This window comes from Cupressus sempervirens, chromosome 7, assembly GCF_028749045.1.
Source record: "Cupressus sempervirens isolate cs-2001-9-10 chromosome 7, ASM2874904v1, whole genome shotgun sequence".
NCBI lineage: Eukaryota > Viridiplantae > Streptophyta > Pinopsida > Cupressales > Cupressaceae > Cupressus > Cupressus sempervirens.
The window spans coordinates 330,831,204-330,837,203 of record NC_143124.1 but is presented as its reverse complement, the minus strand read 5'-3'; positions in this window follow the sequence as shown (position 1 = coordinate 330,837,203).

Below are 6,000 nucleotides of genomic sequence, written 5' to 3'. Positions count from 1 at the left end.
AAATATGTTTAGCTATATATTTTGATGCATTTGACAAGAAAATGAATTATCTACTAAGGGATAAAGAACCACAAACATTACATCAGGCTTTTATGACTGCTAGGGATATTGAGAATAATATGAAATATGGATTGATTAGAGGTCATTTTGCTATGAATGATTGCCAGTATAAGGGTCATGAAAGAAAAGTAGAACGTAATGTTGACGTTTCAGTTTCAAATAATCATAATGTCAACACCTCTGCTATAGGTTTTAATTAGATTGAGAATTTAAATTAGAATGTGTGTATAAGGAAGGTTAGTCTAGTTGCAAATAGAAATGTACATGTTCATGATACTACAACAATGAGTAATATTTCAGACTTTGATAAGGTTCAACATTATGTTGATTTTACGGATCAAACATTAGTTACAATAGCAAGTCCTTCTCATGATAGTTATGTGTATGATGCTGTTACTAATGTTTCAAATTTCAAAGTTGCTGCATCGAGGTCTTAGTCTTGTGCAAGTGAGAAGGCTCAAAGTTATCTCTCTGATCATGAACCTGATGTTGCTGACTTGATATGCCATGAAGAGATAACACAAAATGACAAGGGTGAGTCATATTCATTTCAATCATAGTTAGAAGAATTAAGTTCACATGTTGATAATATCTCAGCAGTAAATGGTAATATAGATTCACTTGATCAGTCAGATATGCAAGAAATGATTTATCTTATTCATAGATTACATCATGTTGAAAGTGTTATTAAATTTGAATTTGAAAGACAACCATCTCAGTATAAGTATGAAGAAGTTGAAAGTGATCTTTCAAGTGATGTTGATAAAGTTTTCGATCCGATGTATTATGAAGAGGTCTCATGTGAAGACAATGACAATAGAGGTTGTTCAAGTCAAGAAGAGGAAAATGCTAGTGCATATTCATCTTCACATGAATCAGATGCAAGTTGGGAAGAAGAAAGCAATGACAGGAGTGAGTATTCATATGTCAGTAAAGGCATGAGTTCTATTTCTAAATCTGAAAGTGATTTTCCAGTTCAGAGTTATACAAGTCAGCTAGATGTTGAAAACTGTGAAAATTTGTCTACATAATATGAGGATAAAGAGGTTGTTTATAGGAATGGATTACCTAATTGTGTAGATGAATTTCTTGAGAATGAATGTAGTGATGAGCAATATATGAGTGATCCTAAGGTTAATGCATTAGCCCCTGTTGGTAAGATAAATAATGACAGGTTTGCAAGACATTTGAATCACCTAGATGAAGACAATGAAAGTAACCTTGATTTATATTCTACATGCTTCGTTGATGGAGTAGAAAGTGAGTCCATAGGTAGTTCTAATTTTTCTTCACATGCTGAAAGTCTCCATGAAGACGAGATGGGTAATGATTTTAAATTATATACTAATGCCTTATATGATGAGAATCCTGATGATGATCAGCCCATTTTTTGTCAAAAAGTTCAAAGAGGGTCATTGCATGGAGTTATCAATCCTTTGTTTGAAGAGCACATGGAAAATTCAGATTTAGTTGAGAATGAGTTTGATGATGATATTTTGTCTTACTACTGTAAGAGATCATAATGTTTTTCTTCTGAGTTTGATAGTGAAATTGATGATTATGTTGCATCTGATGAGATTGGTGACAAGACTAATTTGTTTGCTGATTGTGAAGAGCCATTTGAAGATTGTGGATTAGCTTCAAATTTTGATATGGATGACATGTGTGAGTACAAATTTGATTGTTCATTTTAATATCATCTGGTTATGCATAAGGATACACATTTTCAAGGTATGTGTGATCCCTTTCCCCAAGTTGAATATGAAGCTTTCATATTCAAGAATGATAGTATAGATGAATCATTAAATGAAGATGATTTTCAATTTCAGTCTGATATATTTGAGCATGCTAATTAGTATTTTCATAATGAGAAAACGTTTGAGAATGAAGCAAGTTTTTATATGCATTATGATAGTAAGAATGAAGATTTAGTTTTACTAAGTGTTGAGTTTCAAGATGTGTATCTGATTGGTGAAACTGATATGAGAAGTAATTTTAGTTTACCTCATGAGGAAAGGAATGAAAATCAGGTATATGACAGAGGTAAACAATTTTGCTAAAGTTTGGTGGCCCGAGGTTATCATGTGTATATAGTAGTTTTAGTTGTTTTCCTGCTTTCAAAAAGCTGTTCAAGAGAAGCTTTGAAGTTTTCGGGAATGGTCTACTTCTTCCAGAGATTTGAATCCTTGCCATGTCTACAAGGGACATGCATCCCTAGATAGAGCCACTTTTGGGACTAAAAATTGTATGGTCAATTTTGAGTCGCATAGAAATTTTTGAGAAAATCATGCCTTGAAGTGCCTTTTATGCATATGTGGTCAGTTGTCAATTTGAGGCCTAGATGGTGTTTGAGTGGCTTAACACCTTTCATTTTACATATGCATGTGATCCACAATGTTATTTTTCCATCCTGAATCATTCTGCGAAGTCCCATTTTGAGCTAGTGTCAAAATTTGCAATTCTGCCCAAATGTCAAATAGCGATCAGAGGCCCAGTTTGCATTTGAATATCTTTTACCCAGAAATGTTTCATGACCTGCCACTTTGGAGATGTTTAGTATACATACTAGAGAACCTATGTTCCAAGTTTCAAGTCATTTTGAATCCATTCGACTAGGTTTCGAACCCCTCAAAGTTGGTCATTTACTATTTTGTACATGTGTAGTTCACAATTCTGGGAAGCCCAGTTCGATAAATGATATCTTTGACCTAGTTGACCCAAATGAAGAAATTATTTTTTTACTGTGTTCTAGGGGTTATATAATTCATATGTTCCAATTTTGAGATCATGACGAGTCCGTTTGATCAATTTGCTAACATGATTAAAAATCCAGTTTGCATTGTTTTGTTATGACTAAGGTATCCAGATTGATCTGTACCTCTGTTTGGCACGTTATAACTTTTATCTTGTGATGGGTAAGCCTAAATGGATTGTACCATTGTGTTGTCTCCTAAAAATCCTTGAAGTATGCCAGTTTTCAAGGCAAGACGAATCCATCTGCATACTTTCATATGTCTGTACATTTGCCAAAAATTACTTTTTGACACATTTCCCAGTTAAAATTTCCAAGTGCCTATTTTCAAAAATTTGCCAAAAACCTCATGTGATTCATCATGAGCCCAAACCATAGAATTATATTCTCCTCATGGAAAGGAACCTATACCCTGGTTTTTAGAACTCCAAGTGATCAACAACCCAATTTTATAATGCTGAGCTGAAGCCTAGTTTATGTTTTTTAACATTGTTTGCCTACAGGATAATTGAAGTATGGATGTTCAGCAATTAAAATATTTTGATTTAAAATTTGTCACAGGCTGAGAATTTGCAGTATGATTGAGTGTGTAGGATTGAACACTAATGCAAATTTTCGTGGCATGGTTATTTGATTGAATTAGTTTTTAAGGCTAGCTGGCAGGCCTCCAGACACAAATTCACAATTTGCAAAATTGATTAAAAGTGAGTTTTAGATAATGAATCGATGATTTAATTTGAATCCTATCAATCTAAGATGTCAAATGGGGTCAAGGGACAAATATGAGGATGCCAGTTATTTGTAAAGCAAATTTTTTTAGCTAGACCCGCTTTGGGGTTCGACTAATTTCTTCAGGCATGGATGATTAATATTAAATAAACATTATCATAATTCAAATTATGATAATGCATGATTAAAGTTCTCAAATGCATGGAAGGAGTTTCTACTTGATGAAAACATCCTATGGAGTTAAAGGACAAGTAAGGCTGCCATTTTTAAGAGGAAATGTAGTTTCATTTTTAATTTTTTTAAATGAGTGAATGACTCTTTCTAGAAGTCAAAGGCAAAAACATTTACACAAATTAAAAAAGAAATAGCCCCATCTTGAAGCCGTGAGCAACTAGGGAGCTACCTTTGAACCAACAAAGAAAGTAGAGCTGCTTGCAAAGAAAGAATTATCAATGGAGACTCCAAACAACTATTATAGGAGTAGAAGATCAATAGATAGCAGCATCCAAGGAAGATAAAATTGAAGTTGTATCCAATTTTACAAATTAGCAACTTGAAGGGAAAAACATAAATAAACCAAGAGGAGCCCACATGAACTGCAGGGGAGAAATATTAGAAAAGCAACACTCAACCCATTAAAATCACCATTTATATTGTTTGTTTTTAGAGTATTATATCTACACTATGAGAATTTTTGGAAGCCTAAAGCAGAGAAAAAGAGAATGTAGGAATAAGGAAGAATGTGAAAGGGAAGGAAATGGCACATGAGCAGCAAGGAGATTAAAGAATAAGAATGAGGCAGCCCACATAGATAGCAAGAAGAAGCCAGGTGGCCATGATGTTATTGGTATTGATTTGGGGATGACTAAGACTTAAAGATACTGCGTGGGTAGAAGTAAATAAGCCAATTGAATGAAAAGTAGCCCAGGTCAAAGGAAAAGCCATCCACGCCATACTAGAATGATCAAACACAATAACATAAAAGAGCTACTAGCAAGATGGAGGTAGAGCACTAGCTAAAAAAAGAAGAATGGGTGGCATGTAAAAGGTAGAACTAGCACTTAAAAAAAGAAAGCTGGCCAATATTGATAAAAAGGAGCTCATGCCATATGATAAAGAGCAAATGCATCAAAATAGAGGAGCCCCATGTGAACAAAGGAGGCTGCACAGTGCAGAATGTATGGAAAAAATTCAAAGGAAAATATCCCACATCAGTTGTACGTAGGGATATTGTGTTGTTTAAATACAAAAGCACACGATGAGGTTAGTGTCTCAAAGACACGTATTTTTGTGAGCCATGCACTCACAGGTGGGGTCCATGGTGTGCCAGAAAGAGTTAATATTTTAAACAAAATTGCATATAGGAGATTGATTACATCAGCAACAATAAGTGACTGGAAAAGTAAAAATCTGGCTAGTCGCTATGTCGCTAGCCAAAAAATTTGGGGTTTTCTGGCTAGCGACATAGCGACTAGCTAGAAAACTTCCAAATCCGATAAGACAGTGGTAGGTCCCATGTGGCACTGATGTGGAAGGAGGGATTAGAGGAGTTCACCAAAAAATGTGACCAAAATTCAGTGGCCGCCATGTCACCACCAAAAAAATGAAGAATTTTTGACAAGCGACTTGGCAACTTGTTGAAAATTTCAGAAAACTGGCGGAGTTTGAAGGTGGGTCCTGCTCAATCATCAAAGGGCTATCATGGAGTGACATGTGGCATCATTGAAGAAGGGATAAGCTATTAAAGTAATGGTATGCATGTCACGTTTAGTTCAAAGATTGAAAATATTTTTCTTCAAAAAGGAATAATCTATGGTTCAGACTATAGTATATTTTTAAATTTTTCAATCTTTTGATTTTTTAATGTGCAAAGCCATGGATAGAGCCTAAAACTTCAGAGGGCCATAACCTAGGCATTTTTTTTCCAAAATAGGCATTCCAATATACCACTAAAACCAGAACGAGCTAAATTTTCCAAATCTAAAGTCAGATTGTGCACAGGTCTTCACTAGTTTGTGTTATAATCCATTTTTTTGATTCCAAGGGTCTTCTCAATGGAATGAGCAATTTTGATCATTGATAGTCAGGATTGCTTAGAGGGTAGTTTTAAAGGCTTGTTGGGATCTGAATGTTGAGAAAATCATCCTTAAGCCATTTTCTTGCATTCTTGAAGTCACTTTGTAACTAGTTTTTCACTTTTACTATGGTTTCATTTTAACACCAAAATCAGTTATATTCTTTCATCATGAAATTTCTCAGATATTTCTGTTTGGTAGAGGCCAAATGATGGGATTTGATATGCAATTGAAGAAAGGGGGTAGACAGAGAAAATAGGTTTTGCAACTGAACAAAATTGAATTTCAAGTGGACACATGTCATGTTTTGATCAGATCCAAGAATCAGCTCTTCTCCTATATCTTTCTTTTCTTTCTCTTTTGTTGTTGTTGGCAGTTTATTTT